The sequence below is a fragment of the Cherax quadricarinatus genome, chromosome 1, assembly GCF_038502225.1.
Source record: "Cherax quadricarinatus isolate ZL_2023a chromosome 1, ASM3850222v1, whole genome shotgun sequence".
NCBI lineage: Eukaryota > Metazoa > Arthropoda > Malacostraca > Decapoda > Parastacidae > Cherax > Cherax quadricarinatus.
Genome location: NC_091292.1, coordinates 57352303 through 57368910, shown reverse-complemented (window position 1 = coordinate 57368910; position 16608 = coordinate 57352303).

The following is a 16608-nucleotide window of genomic DNA, read 5'->3' as shown; positions in this document are numbered from 1 at the left end:
GATTTGAATAGACTGATGCAATGGTCGGAGAAGTGGCAGATGCAGTTTAATATTGACAAATGCAAAGTTCTAAATGTTGGACAGGTAAATAACCATGCCACATATAAACTAAATAATGTAGATCTTAATACTACTGATTGCGAAAAGGATTTAGGAGTTCTGGTTAGCAGTAATCTAAAACCAAGACAACTGCATTAGCGTTCGCAATAAAGCTAACAGAATTCTTGGCTTTATATCTAGAAGTATAAATAATAGAAGTCCTCAGGTTGTTCTTCAACTCTATATATCCTTGGTTAGGACTCGTTTTGACTATGCTGCTCAGTTCTGGTCACCGCATTACAGAATGGATATAAATGCTCTGGAAAACGTAGAGAGGAGGATGACAAAGATGATCCCATGTATCAGAAATCTTCCCTATGAGGATAGACTGAGGGGCCTGAATCTGCACTCTCTCGAAAGGCGTAAAATTAGGGAGGATATGATCGAGGTGTATAAATGGAAAACAGGAACAAACAAAGGGGATGTAAATAGCGTGCTGAAAATTTCCAGCCAAGACAGGACTCGCAGCAATGGTTTCAAGTTGGAAAAATTCAGATTCAGGAAGGATATAGGAAAGCACTGGTTTGGTAATAGAGTTGTGGATGAGTGGAACAAACTCCCGAGTACAGTTATTCAGGCTAAAACGTTGTGTTGTTTTAAAAATAGGTTAGATAAATACATGAGTGGGTGTGGGTGGGTGTGAGTTGGACCTGACTAGCTTGTGCTGCTGGGTCTGGTGCAGTGCTCCATCCTTGAGTGGAGATGACCAGACTGGGTGGGTCATTGGGCTAATCCGGGGGGGGGGACATGAACCTGCTCCGCATGGGTCAGTAGGCCTGTTGCAGTGTTCCTTCTTTCTTATGTTATGTTCTTTTAAGTCTGATATAGCTTGGGACCTTATACACTCAGGCAACCACAATTGGGTGAGCGCACACACGCAAGCACGATTAAGTTTGCACGCACACACACACACACACACACACACACACACAGACACATACACACACACACACACACACACACACACACACACACACACACACACACACACACAATTAATGAGTAGAATTAAATCAATAAAGTTGGTAGAATTACCGACAATATGTAAAGTAAAAGGACACAAGTACAACTAATGTGACATTTATTGTGGCAACGTTTCGCTCTCAAGGAGCTTTATCAAGCCATTACAAACAATACATGGACACAGAGGGTATATAAAGGCTCAGAGTGAGGTGCAATACTAGTGAGGTAACATTTCGATGTTCACTAGTGGTAGTAGTAGTAGTAGTAGTAGTAGTAGTGGTAGTGACAAAAGTAATACAATATGATAGAGCAATTAATTCGTACTAGAGTAAAAGGATATAAAAACTATTACTTGGGTAACATAAAAATAGGTTGGACAAATATAGACTGGAAAGAGGCAGCTTGTTTCAGTGTTCACTCTCTGTAATGTGCTTGTGTAGTATAACAGGAGAGACTATGTGATGGCAGGGTTTACTGTTTTCAGGAGGATTCTTGCTAAGACTTCGGAGATGGTGAAGCTGCCGTTGTTTTGTTTAATTGTATTCGAAACGGCGATCAGTGCTGATTCAAGGCACTTGCGTCTGCGGAAATTAGTTTCTTTGATCACTAATTGGGCGTCTCTGAATTTCATGAGATGATTGGTGGAATTTCGGTGTTGTACACAGGCGTTGTTCAAGTTATCGTTCCTACATGCGTAAATGTGTTCATTGAGGCGGGTGTCGAGGTTTCTTGCTGTTTCACCTACGTAAATCTTGTCACAACCTCCACAGGGTATAGTGTAAACTCCTGCATTGACTGGTTAGTGGTGCTTGGATTGTGTCCTGGTTAGATCCTTTATTGAAGTGCTAGAAGCGATGGCGACTCTGGTGTTAGCTTGTGAAAGTACTTTTGAGACGTTCAGTGCAACCTGGCTGTTGGGAAGAATTATAACTTTGTTGGGAGTGATGTTGGTGCGTGGAGAATTAATGATCTGAAGAGCTCTTTTCTTGCAGTCTTTGATGAAACAAGAAGGAAAATGTAACTCAGTGAATGTTTGGTGAATATATGTACATTCCTCGTCAAGAAACTCAGGACTGCAAATTCGGTATGCTCTTAGGAAAAACCCGATGATGATGCCTCTTTTGGTCTTGGTATCTTGACTGGAATAGAAATGTGTGAGATCATTTTTATTGGTGGGTTTCCGATGAACTTGAAATCTTAGGTTGTTGTCTACTTTGTGAATGAGGACGTCGAGGAAAGGTAGCTAGTCATTGGACTCTTCTTCTAGTGTAAACTGGATCGCCGGTTCAACTGCGTTGAGCCTTGCCTGAAGATCCCGTACATCAAAACGTTTTGGAGTTATTACGAGGACATAGTCCACGTAACGTAACCAAGTGACGCTTGAAGGGATGATGTTGGCGAAGTGTTCGGACTCTAGGTGTTCCATGTATAAGTTGGCTAGGACGGCACTTATGGGGGACCCCATTCCATGCCGTAGGTTTGTTTGTAGAGCTTGTTATTGAAAGAAAAACTAGCCGGAGTTCTTGCCAAACATCTTTCCTGCCTTCTGGGGACCATCAGCCCCGCTCATCTTAAACACTCAGGCGACCTTCTCAACCGCATCCGCAACCTCTCCATCCGTAACAAGAAACTAAGCAGTTTGGATGTGACTTCCCTCTTCACAAAAGTACCTACCAAAAAAGCCATCGAGGTTCTCCGACGTAAAGTCAATCAGGACCTTAATCTTCCTCTACCTCCCGGAGATTTTGTTGACTTGATTGAACTCTGTGTTAATTTCAACTGTTTTTCTTTCAATAACAAGCTCTACAAACAAACCTACGGCATGGGAATGGGGTCCCCCATAAGTGCTGTCCTTGCCAACTTATACATGGAACACCTAGAGTCCGAACACTTCGCCAACATAATCCCTTCAAGCGTCACTTGGTTACGTTACGTGGACTATGTCCTCGTAATAACTCCAAAACGTTTTGATGTACGGGATCTTCAGGCAAGGCTCAACGCAGTTGAATCGGCGATCCAGTTTACACTAGAAGAAGAGTCCAATGACAAGCTACCTTTCCTCGACGTCCTCATTCACAAAGTAGACAACAACCTAAGATTTCAAATTTATCGGAAACCCACCAATAAAAATGATCTCACACTTCTATTCCAGTCAAGATACCAAGACCAAAAGAGGCATCATCATCGGGTTTTTCCTAAGAGCATACCGAATTTGCAGTCCTGAGTTTCTTGACGAGGAATGTACATATATTCACCAAACATTCACTGAGTTACATTTTCCTTCTTTTTTCATCAAAGACTGCAAGAAAAGAGCTCTTCAGATCATTAATTCTCCACGCATCAACATCACTCCCAACAAAGTTATAATTCTTCCCAACAGCCAGGTTGCACTGAACGTCTCAAAAGTACTTTCACAAGCTAACACCAGAGTCGCCATCGCTTCTAGCACTTCAATACAGGATCTAATCAGGACACAATCCAAGCACCAAGAACCAGTCAATGCAGGAGTTTACACTATACCCTGTGGAGGTTGTGACAAGATTTACGTAGGTGAAACAGCAAGAAACCTCGACACCCGCCTCAGTGGTGACGTGTACTTAGCTCAGTGGTGACGTGTACTTAGCTCTGTGAAGACCTGTTTGTGTGCTCTCTGTGAATCTGTACCAGGATGCCCTCTCTTGAGCAACTTTACCAGCAGCTGAGAGAAGAGCTCAGAGTTGCTAAGATGGAGATACGGCGATTAACGGAGGAGAACAAGAGGATTCGTAGTAATCCTTCTGTTGTGAGTCCCCAGGTTAAGAGGGGAGCTTGGTCAGTGGCCGGGCAACATGGAACCAAGCTGAAGATCAAGAAAACGGTTGGAGAGGCAGAAACAACGAGAAACCAGAAGACTACCGTGGAAACTTCCAACTCATTCTCGGTGCTACCTGACGAATGTGAGTGTTCTACTGGGAATGCCACAACGAGCACCAAGGAAGCATTGGCAGACGTGAGTGAGACATCCCTAGAAACCCCAACGAAGACCATCGAGAACGTCTTGACGAATTCTACAAGTGGTGTAATGCTACCTGGCGAATGTGAGTCGACTACTCGGAGCATCACGACGGACGACGCCAAGGAAGGTAAAAACATTGTTGTTGTTGGGGATAGCCAGATTAGGTACATGGATAGGGCATTCTGCTTGAAGGATAGGAGTAGGAGGCAGAGAGTGTGTTTTCCTGGGGCTGGGATGAAGGATATTGTTAGCCGTCTGGATGACATCATGAGAGGTAATGGGAGCAATCCTATTATCTGTCTCAGTGCTGGAGGCAACGATGTTGGCAGACGTAGGAGTGAGGACCTGATTAGCAGGTATAGGTCAGCAATAGAGATAATTAGGAGGAAGGGTGGGAAACCTGTCATATGTGGCATTTTGCCAAGGAGAGGAGTTGGAAATGAATGGTTGTCCAGAGCAATTGGTGTCAATTGCTGGCTGGACAAATACTGTAAGGAAAATGCGGTAACATTCATTGACAACTGGGACCTCTTCTATGGCAGAAATGACATGTATGCCAGGGATGGGGTTCACTTATCTAGGTGTGGGGTGGGAGCACTGGCCAACGCAGTGGAGGGAGCTGTTAGGTCTTTAAACTAGGAATAGTTAGTGGTATGGGTTTTGGCGGGAAAACTGTGAAGTCGCAGGGTAGTAACATGAGTACTAGGAGAACTAGTAATAGGCAAAATGAGGTGGATATTGGAAAGCCAGTGGCACTAATTGACAAGGACAGTAATAAGTTTAGTGGAATAACAGAAAGGAGCAGGAAGGGTAAAGAGAGAGGAGGGTCATTAAATATTTATTACACAAATAGTCGCAGTGCTAGGAATAAGATGGACGAGTTGAGACTAGTTGCTAGTGCAGGTAACATAGATGTATTTGCCATTACTGAGACGTGGTTTAATTCAAAAAGTCGGGACATGCCTGCAGAATGTCACATTCAGGGTTTTAAATTGTTCCAAGTAGATAGAAGTATCGGGAAGGGGGGTGGGGTGGCATTGTATGTCCGAGATCGCTTGAACTGTTGCATAAAAACGGGTATTAAGTCTGAAGTAACACATACAGAGTCTGTTTGGATAGAATTTTCAGAGGGGCATGAAAAATTAATTTTAGGTGTGATATACCGTCCCCCAAATTTAGATAGGGACCAAGGGAGACTACTATGGGAGGAAATTGTTAGGGCCACAAGGCACGATAATGTAGTAATTCTAGGAGACTTTAACTTTAGTCATATTGATTGGAATTTCTTGACTGGGAATTTAGAATCATACGATTTCTTAGAAGTAGTTCAGGATTGTTTTTTGAAGCAGTTTGTGACAGAACCTACAAGGGGAAATAACCTGCTTGACTTAGTTCTGGCAAACAATGAATCCCTTGTTAATAATTTAGAAGTTTCAGAGGAACTGGGTGCTAGCGACCACAAATCAATTACATTTAGAATTGAATGGAAGTATGATAGTAGGGATAACTCAGTAACAGTCCCAGATTTTCGCTTAGCAGATTACGATGGGCTTAGAGAACACTTATCATCTGTTGACTGGGGTAACGAAGAGAGCTATCAATATGACAGTTTTCTGAACACAATACATGCTGCTCAAAGAACGTTTATCCCTTATAAGGAAATTAGATCAAATAGAAATGACCCAAAATGGATGAATAATAGGCTGAAATATCTACTAGGGCATAAGAAAGGAATTTATAGGCGTATCAAAAGAGGCGAGGGTCATCTTATGAATCAGTATATTGACATTAAGAGGGACATTAAAAAGGGGATAAGAAAAGCTAAAAGGGACTATGAAATTAAAGTTGCTAGGGATTCTAAAACTAACCCAAAAAGTTTTTTCCAGGTATATAGAACAAAAGTCAGAGATAAGATAGGTCCCCTTAAAAATAACTATGGGCATCTTACTGACAAAGAGAATGAAATGTGCTCGATTTTAAATAATTATTTTCTCTCGGTTTTTACACAGGAAGACACTAATAATATTCCGGTAATTAATTTTTATAGTGGATCAGAAGAAGATAAATTATGTAACATCACAGTCACTAGTGAAATGGTTGTGAAGCAGATAGACCGACTGAAGCAAAATAAGTCACCGGGTCCTGATGAGGTTTTTTCAAGGGTTCTTAAGGAATGCAAAATGGAAGTCTGTGAACCATTAACTAATATTTTTAATTTATCTCTTCAAACAGGTGTAGTGTCTGATATGTGGAAGATGGCTAATGTAATTCCTATTTTTAAAACAGGGGACAAGTCGTTACCGTCAAATTACCGCCCAATAAGCCTGACCTCAATTGTAGGCAAATTACTAGAGTCAATTATAGCTGAGGTTATAAGAAGCCATCTCGATAAGCATAGCTTGATTAATGATACTCAGCATGGATTCACAAGAGGCCGGTCTTGTCTAACTAATTTATTAACTTTCTTCAGTAAAGCTTTTGAGGCTGTTGACCACGATAAAGAATTTGATATTGTTTACTTAGATTTTAGTAAGGCATTTGATAGAGTTCCGCACCAAAGACTGTTGAAGAAAGTAGCAGCTCATGGCATTGGGGGAAGGGTGCTCTCGTGGATCGAATCATGGCTCACAGACAGGAAGCAAAGAGTGTCCATAAATGGGGTTAAATCCGAGTGGGGATCAGTAACAAGTGGCGTTCCACAGGGATCAGTCTTGGGCCCGTTGTTGTTTATAATATATATCAATGATCTTGATGAAGGAATTACACGTGGTGACGTGTACTTAGCTCAGTGGTGACGTGTACTTAGCTCAGTGGTGACGTGTACTTAGCTCTGTGAAGACCTGTTTGTGTGCTCTTGAGTGGTGACCTGTACTTTGAGTGCTGACCTGTACTTAACTCTGTGAAGAAGTGTCTTGTTTGCTCCCGTGGACTGAACCAAGATGCCCTCCATCGAGCAACTTTACCAGCAACTTAAGGAAGAATTGAGGGCAGCGAAGATGGAGATACGGCGATTGACCGAGGAAAACAAGAGGATTCGTAGTAGTCCTCCTGTTTCGAGTCCTCAGGTCAAGAAGGGATCGTGGTCAGTGGCTGGACAGCAGGGGACGACGAAGTTGACGATCAAGAAGACGAATGGAAAGCCAGAAACGATGAAGAAGAAAGAGACTGCTGTGGAAACTCCCGTGGAAACCTCCAACGCATTCTCGGTGCTACCCGACGAATGTGAGTCTACTACTGGGATCGTCACGACGAACGACAACAAGGAAGGTAAGAATATTGTTGTTGTTGGGGATAGCCAGGTTAGATACATGGATAGGGCATTCTGCTTGAAGGACAGGAGTAGGAGACAAAGGGTATGCTTTCCTGGGGCTGGGATGGAGGACATTGTTAGCCGGCTTGACAACATCATGAACGGTAATGGGATCAATCCTATTATTTGCCTCAGTGCTGGAGGCAATGATGTAGGCAAGCGTAGAAGTGAGGATTTAGTTAGAAAGTTCAGGACAGCTATAGACATGATTAGGAAGAAGGGGGGGCGCCCTGTTATATGTGGCATTTTGCCAAGAAGAGGTGTTGGTAATGAATGGTTGTCCAGAGCAATTGGTATTAATTGTTGGCTGGATAAACACTGTAAGGATAATGCAGTACCATTCATTGACAACTGGGACAACTTCTATGGCCGAAATGACATGTATGCCAGGGATGGGGTTCACTTATCCAGGGCAGGTGTGGGTTTTCTTGCTAACTCAGTTGAGGGGGTTGTTAGGACTTTAAACTAGGATTAGTTAGAGGTATGGGTTTAGAAATGATTAATAATGAGTATGGATATATTGACTTATGCTCTGATATTAAGAATCTTAATAGTAACTGTCATGGAGTAACTCTGGGTAATGATAATTTCAGAAATTGTGTAAAAACAAAGATGAATAGGAAAAATGTGCAGAAGAAAAAACATATGATGGTATTTTATGCTAACAGTCGAAGTGCAAGAAATAAAATTAATGAACTACGTTTGGTAGCATGTGCTGGGAACTTTGATATCATTGCATTAACTGAAACGTGGTATGATTTAAAGAGTCGGGATATGACTGCTGAGTGTAATATTCAGGGATTTAAGTTATTCAATGTGGATAGATGTAATGGGAAGGGGGGAGGAGTTGCATTGTATGTTCGAGAAAATATTAATTGTTGCATAAAAAAAGGTATAAAAATAGATGGAGCAGTAACAGAGTCTGTTTGGGTAGAGTTCGTGGAGGGTCAAGAAAAACTAATTCTAGGTGTAATATACCGACCTCCAGGCTTGGATCACGATAGAGGGAGACTTCTTTGGGACGAAATTGTTAGGGCTTCTGGACACAGTAACGTAGTCATAGTAGGGGACTTTAACTTTAGCCAAATTGACTGGAATTCTTTGACAGGTAATCTAGAGTCCAGTGACTTCATGGAAACAGTTCAGGACTGTTTTCTGAAACAGAGTGTAACTGAACCTACCAGGGGTAATAATTTGCTAGACCTAGTCTTGTCAAATAAGGAAACACTCGTGAATAATCTGGAGATCACTGAAGAGCTTGGCGCAAGTGATCACAAATCCATCACCTTTAGCATTAATTGGGAATGCAAGAATAATGATAATACAGTAAAAATCCCCGATTTTCGTTCTGCCGATTATAATGGACTTAGGGAACATCTGTCTAATCTTGATTGGGGTTATCTAGCTAATGATTTTATTGACGATAATCATACTTATGAATATGAAGGGATCTGCTTTTATGATTGTTTTCTTAATAATGTACACAGTGCCCAGAGTATATACATTCCCCAGAGAGAAATTAGGTCTAATAATAACGATCCCAAATGGGTTAACAGGAGGTTAAAGCATCTATTAGGGGAGAAAAGGGGAATTTATAGGCGCATCAGAAGAGGAGAGGTTAACCTTACTGACCAATATGTTCAGCTTAAAAGAGAAGTAAAAAAGGCGATTAGAAAGGCTAAACGTGACTATGAAATTAGAGTCGCTAATGAATCAAAGACTAATCCAAAGGGGTTCTTTCAAGTGTATAGGACGAAGGTGAAGGAAAAAGTAGGACCTCTGAAATCTGGGAATGGACAGCTGACGGATAATGAACTGGAAATGTGTTCCTTATTTAATGACTATTTTTTGTCAGTTTTTACACAGGAAGATGTAAATGAGATTCCAGTAATTAACAATTATTTAGTTCCTGATGAATTTAAGTTAACTAATATTACTGTCACGAGGGACATGGTTATTAAACAGATAGACAAACTGAAACAAAATAAGTCCCAGGGACCCGATGAGTTGTTTTCAAGGGTACTTAAGGAATGCAAGATGGAGCTTAGTCAGCCATTAACGAGTGTATTCAATGCGTCCATCCTTACCAGTGTTGTGCCAGAGATGTGGAAGATGGCTAATGTGGTTCCTATATTCAAATCAGGGGATAAGTCCACTCCTTCAAATTACCGTCCAATAAGCCTGACATCTATAGTGGGCAAGTTATTAGAATCAATTATAGCTGACATTATCAGAAGTCACCTTGAAGAGCATAACTTGATAAATGAATCTCAGCATGGATTCACGAGAGGTCGTTCCTGCCTGACAAACTTACTGACGTTCTTCAATAGAACATTTGAGGCAGTTGACAGTGATAAGGAATATGATATTGTTTATTTGGATTTTAGTAAAGCCTTCGACAGAGTACCTCACAAGAGACTCTTAAGAAAAGTGGCAGCTCATGGTATAGGAGGTAAAGTTCTAGCATGGATTGAGGCATGGCATATCAATAGAAAGCAGAGAGTTACCATTAATGGAGTGAAATCTGAATGGGGATTAGTCACTAGTGGCGTTCCACAAGGATCAGTTTTAGGCCCTCTCTTGTTCATAATTTACATTAATGACCTTGATGAAGGGATTACTAGTGACATGAGTAAGTTTGCTGATGATACAAAGATAGGCCGTATAATTCACTCTGAGGAGGATATCAATGAACTCCAGGACGATTTGAACAAATTAATGTCTTGGTCTGAGAAATGGCAGATGAAGTTTAATGTGGATAAGTGAAAGGTACTTGCCCTTGGTAATGAAAATAACCCTCGAAGCTATAATCTAGGTGAAGTAGAGCTTGGTCATACAGAATGTGAAAAAGACTTGGGAGTCATGGTAAGCAGAAATCTAAAGCCAAGACAGCAGTGCCTCAGTGTGCGTAACAAGGCCAACAGATTACTTGGATAGGTTCGCTAGGACTGCACTGGAACATCTAGAAGCCGAACGTTTCTCCACCATTATTCCTTCGTCTGTCACCTGGCTCCGTTATGTTGACGACATTCTCCTCATAACTCCTAAACGCTTCAACGTTCAAGCTCTCCAAGACAAGCTCAACCAGGTCGAGCCTTCAATCCAGTTCACACTTGAAGAAGAGGTCGACAACACTCTTCCTTTCCTTGATGTTCTACTCTGCAAAGCTGACCACGAACTTCGTTTTAAAGTCTATCGAAAACCCACCAACCAAAACGATCTTCTCCACTTCTACTCTCACCACGACACCAAAACCAAACGTGGTGTAATTATAGGCTTCTTCCTGCGTGCACTCAGAATCTGCAGCAACGAGTTCCTTGAGGAAGAATGCACTATAATTGAACAGGTATTTTCCAAACTCCACTATCCTCGTCACTTCATCAGAGACTGCAGACGGCGAGCACTAAACATCTTCAACACACCCAGAGAAGACACTGCCGAGAAGAGATACATAGTCCTTCCCACCAACTCCATTGCCAAACATGTTTCCAACATCTTTGCCAAAACATCATTCCAAGTATCTACCTCCACAACCACGACCATCAAGGACATCACCAGTAGTAGGCAGGACAAGCCTCCATCCTCTGCAGGGGTATACATAATCCCTTGTAATGACTGCAACAAGTTATACGTGGGCGAAACATCAAGGGACCTCCAAACACGTATTTCAGAACACCAATACGCAAGCAGGTCTGACGACACAAGGAATGCCTGCGTACAACACCGTAATTCACACAACCACTTGATAAACTACAGAAACTCAAGACTTATCGCCACAGAAGACAACACTCAATACCGAAGAATCCTGGAATCATCACTTATTTCTATATCCGACAACTTCAACCAGAATAGTGGCTTCTACAACATAGCTGAACCACTTGCCAAGAAACTTCTTCATCGCTATCCCACATAAGAACACTGTAGAAGGTCTGCTCACAAACTTGTCCAGTCTCCTTTCCAAGCTACCCAAGTTTTTAGACTCTACAACCCAACTCGGTACATCATCAGATGCAGCATTCTTCACCTGACCTCAGCTGGACTATAAATACTCGCGTTCCTTCCACCCCAGGTCAACACAGATCAGAGAACACTTCGACAGTGAGAAGCGATCTAGCGACTTAGCTCGAGTGGTGACGTGTGCTTACCTCACATCGACGATCTCGCCTCTCTCGAAATTACCCCGTGTTGAGTAGTGCTTTGAGTAGTGCTTGCTGGACCTTCGTCTTCCTCTCCACCATCAGGATTGGTGCGTCGGTGGTTGCCGACCGAAGGGCAGGAAGCCTCTTGCTGCCTGAATTCTCTTCGCCTGTCGACTGCACGCCATACAGCCAGTCTCTCCACCACTCAGGATATACAGTGCTCCATCAAGCTACAGTTCACCTCCTCAGTGTCCTGCGCCAGGCAAGTACGTGTGTCTACTTACACGTACTTGCCTAGCTGAGTACTCTCACTTTTTGGCCGATTGTCACCTCCAATTACATCTTTTCGTAATTAGACGATGCCTTCGTTGCCTTCCACCTCCCACCCCCCTTCCACTCTCCCCCAACCTCCCACACCTGCCTCTGCTTCTACTAAATCCAATTCCTTCTCGCTAAACCTCAAATTTTCTAATCCTGATGCCACTATCTGTCCGGAAAATTTATTATATCAGATCACTGGTGCACCTCAACTTAAAGTCTTCAAAACCAACTCAGGCTTCAAACTCCTTCTTGACAAACATTCCTACGAAGCGTACACCTCAAGCGATACCAGACAAAAACTTCTCAACGCAGGCTTCACCATTATTTGGACTCCTGAGCACCGTGCCAAAAGCACAGTCATTGCTAAACACGTAGACTACTCTCTCCTGACAGCCTATGACACAGACAAAGAAGACTTAATAAAAGATATCAGTACTAAGAACAAAGTCTCTGTTGACGATATTTACAGACCAGAAAACTCTACCATTCTCAAAATACGCTGTTCTACTCCTGCTGACGCCTCTACACTCTTCAGTCAAGGAATCTTTGCCAAGACCATCCGCATTCCTCCAAACGCTCTCTTCACTCCGAACTTCCACCCAATCACACAATGTCTTAAATGCTACGAATTCGGCCACGACAAAAACACATGCACATCTACACAAGTCTGCTCCAGATGTTCAGCAACTGGCCACTTCTGGAATACCTGCAACCTCCCCCTTAAATGTTCTAACTGCGGCGGGTCACACACTGCAGTTGCAAATTCCTGCCCTTCTAGAAAGCACATTCTCTCCTCCCTCAGAGCAAACCAACCTCCCTCCCTACCCAACCCCTTCCCTGCTCCTCCCTCCCCTTCCTTACCTCCCTCCCCTTCCACACCTCCCTCCCCTACCCCCAATGCCTGGGCCTCCCCACGCACTTGGTCTACCTCTTCTACTCTACACACATCAAACACCAACACACAGACTACAAGCACTTCTCCTTCTACACCCACACTAGACTACAAAACTAACTGTCAACTTGCCACTGCTGCCCACTCTGCGATGGTAATCTCACAAGCTTACCAATCAGACTACTCACATGTCCTTAACCTAATCTTGTCTGCTAACAATCTTCCCTCTTTAATTATCCCTCCTTCCTGCTTCTCTTCCAAGCCTCCTACAACCTCTCCCTCCTTCCTCTCTCCCACCCCCCCACTTCCTACTCCCACCAGCTCTCCTCCTCCACTACCTCTCTTCACTACTTCTACACCTCCCACCAACACCCCTACTGCTATTGCTACGACCACCCCTCTCCCCACTTCCTTACCCACTTCATCCCCTTCCAAAGCTTCCACTTCCTCACAGCTTACCAAAACTTCCACTTCCTCTGCATCCACCTTCGCCAACTCCACCACAACCAAAACCTCATCCAGGTCCAACTCCACCTCCTCCAGACAAAATCCACTCAAACCTAAACCTACCCCAACTTCTAACGGACAGACCAAAGAACATAAAAACAGATCCATCTCTTCCTCCCCCTCCAGGAAACGGGTCCGTAGCACCTACAAACACACATCCACTGATGGCACCTCTATCACGGGCTTTAATCCAAACTCCTCCCCCGACATTAACTTTGCTAAGACGAAACCATTAAATCACGTTTAAGGCGATTCAGTTCAACGTACGTTCTTACTTTACAATTAGACACCTACTGGCCGAGCTCCTTGAAGCAGAGAGGCCAGATATTGTTTTGCTAAACAGTACCTGCCTCAAAGCCCCTCAATGTATCCGCCATTATGGTTATACTGCACTACAGTCCCCCTATGATCCCCACGATGGGGTTGCCATCCTTGTCAATTCCAACATAAAACATGAATTTCTCCCAATCCCTTTTATTCACCAACACTGTCTTGCGGTCAGAATACACACCCACCTTGGCCCCTTTATCTTTTTCACCACCTATGCTCGCCCAAACACTACTCTCAACATACACGACCTCTCCTTAGTCTTCAACTACACCAACACACCAACTTACCTACTAGCTGACATGAATGCCAAACACACTGCCTTTCATCACACCAGTAACAACCAACTTGGTCACCAATTACTCAACTTCACAAACCATAAACACCTAATTCATCTTGGCCCAGACTTCAATACCTTCTTCAACCACACGGGCCAAGGCAAACCAGACATCATTCTGGCAAACCGAGCCAGCTCTCTATTTCAACATTACATCTCACCTGGCCCTATTACAGGCTCTGATCACATCCCAGTCATCTTACACATCTCCTCCAACCCTATCCTCATTCCAACCACACCTTCATTCTCCTACAAGAACGCTGACTGGGATGCTTTCAAACAACACATAGACAATATTAACCTCACCTATGACTACAACAACAAACCTATCTCTGACATCGATACTCAACTTGATCTCATCCAGGACACCATTACACAAGCAGCCAACATCGCAATACCAAAGAAAACTCACACCACTCGTTATTCCTTCAAACCGTCACTCAGAACAAGAAGACTAATTATCTGCTACCACAACCGCTTCCTCTACAACACACATAGATTTAATCAAGTCCGATTAGATCTCACTTACCTTAGAAACAACATTTTACACAGCCTAGACCAAGACCACAACAATCACTGGTCACGACTAATACAACAAGCGGACAGGCAGCGTGTTAAAAACACTAAAGCCTTCTGGAACTTTATCAAAAAAATCAGAGGCACTACTCCCACCAACAAATTCAAACACATCACCCACAACAACACACACATCTCAGACCCACAGGCTGCTACCAACATCTTCAAACACATCTGGGAGAACATCTTCCACGCTCACCCACCTCACCCTAACGTTATTCAACACATTCAGAACATAGAACACTGGAACACTGCACACACACAAGAAACAACACCAGACAGCCACATACATCTAGACACTCTTACCTCCTCCCAAGAACTCGACACTCCTTTCACCAACACAGACATTAAAACTCTCCTCAGACACCTTCCTCCAAAGGCTCCTGGTGCCTCTGGCCTAAACCATATTATCCTGAAACACCTTCCTGACTCTATCATTACTGCCTACACAAACCTCCTCAATGCCTCCCTTGCCTCTGGATACTTCCCTTCCCTCTTCAAAGCTGCTACTGCTATCCTCCTTCCTAAACCCAATAAAGACCACTCTGACCCTAGAAACTATCGCCCTATCAGCCTCCTCGAAACTTTAGGAAAACTCTTTGAAAAACTCATTAATCATCGCCTTCGCAGATACCTGGAACATAATTCTCTACTTTCAGATGGCCAGTTTGGCTTCAGAACACACAGATCCACACAGGATGCCATTAACATCATTCTCAACTACATCCACATAAACACAAAACAAAGAAACAGGACAGCCCTGGTTGCAAAAGACGTTGAAAAAGCTTTTGACACTGTGTGGCACGAGGGGCTCAAGTACAAACTCTGCACTAACTTCAACCTGCCTCTCAATACTCGTAAACTCCTCTGCAACTTCCTAGACGGCCGTACCATGAGAATCAAATTCCAAGGCTGTTACTCTGACTACTTCACACTAAATGCTGGAGTACCCCAGGGATCTGTCCTTTCCCCTACCCTCTACATTTTATACACTAACGACATTCCAACACCTATATACCACAACTCCATCACACTAGCCTATGCAGACGACATTACACAACTTATCACTCATGCCAATATAGATACACTCACACACAAAACACAAAATGAGGTTGACAGGATAGCCATCTGGGAACAAAAATGGAGGATCAAAACCAATGCAGCAAAATCCAGCATTACGTATTTTAACTACAGGAAACGTGATCCTCCATTACCTGTCGAACTCAGAACAGCTGACACCCGCACTTACTTCCCTATCACACAATCTGTCACTGTCCTTGGCGTTAATCTTGACTACCTTCTTCGTTTACACGGACACATTCACTCAAGGCATGCAATAGCTAGTAAGGCCCTTGCGGGCCTCTACAAGCTGAAACATGCCTCTCAACGCACCAAACTACACCTCTACAAATCCCTAATACGTCCTCTGATAACTTACTCTCCTCTAGCCCTCTCTCTTGCAGCAAAAACAAACTTACTTAAACTGCAGCGTGTCCAGAACAAGGCGCTGCGCTGGGTGCTTGATGTCAGATGGGAGGACTTCGCCACAAGCGAGTCTCTCCATGCCCAGTTAGACGTCCCTGCGCTGAATCTGTACTGGAAGAGGCTCAGTGACAGACAGATAGACAAACTTGAGACACGACATGACTACTGGACCTCTCTCCTTGACGAAGACATTCGCAGACCCACAAACCAACACAACCTTTTCTACTCCTTGCATGATCCTGCTCCTAACCCTACTTACAAATAACCTTGGATCCGCTGACAGGTACCTTCTAAGACAGGTACCATTCTATGACCAACGTTCGCCTTAGCTTTTTTGGGTTAAGACATGACTCAGTTCTGCACTCCTCTCTAGCTCTAAAGGTCGCAAGTCCCTTACTCCCAGCTCACCCCACCGGAGTCCCAACAGAAGAACCGGAATTTCTCTTTTCAATATCTGTCCCACGATCGCCTTTGCTGCTGGGTTAAGCCCTGGCTCTATTTCTACGACTAAGAACACTCCTCTCCAGCACTATTCTTCGTCTGTCCCGTCTTCCCCGCTCATCCCATTTGGGATCTTACCTGAACTTTCGTTCGTTCGTTCGTTCGTTCACCCCAGGTAGTTCTGTTTGTGACTTGAAAAAGCCCACTGTGTGGGCG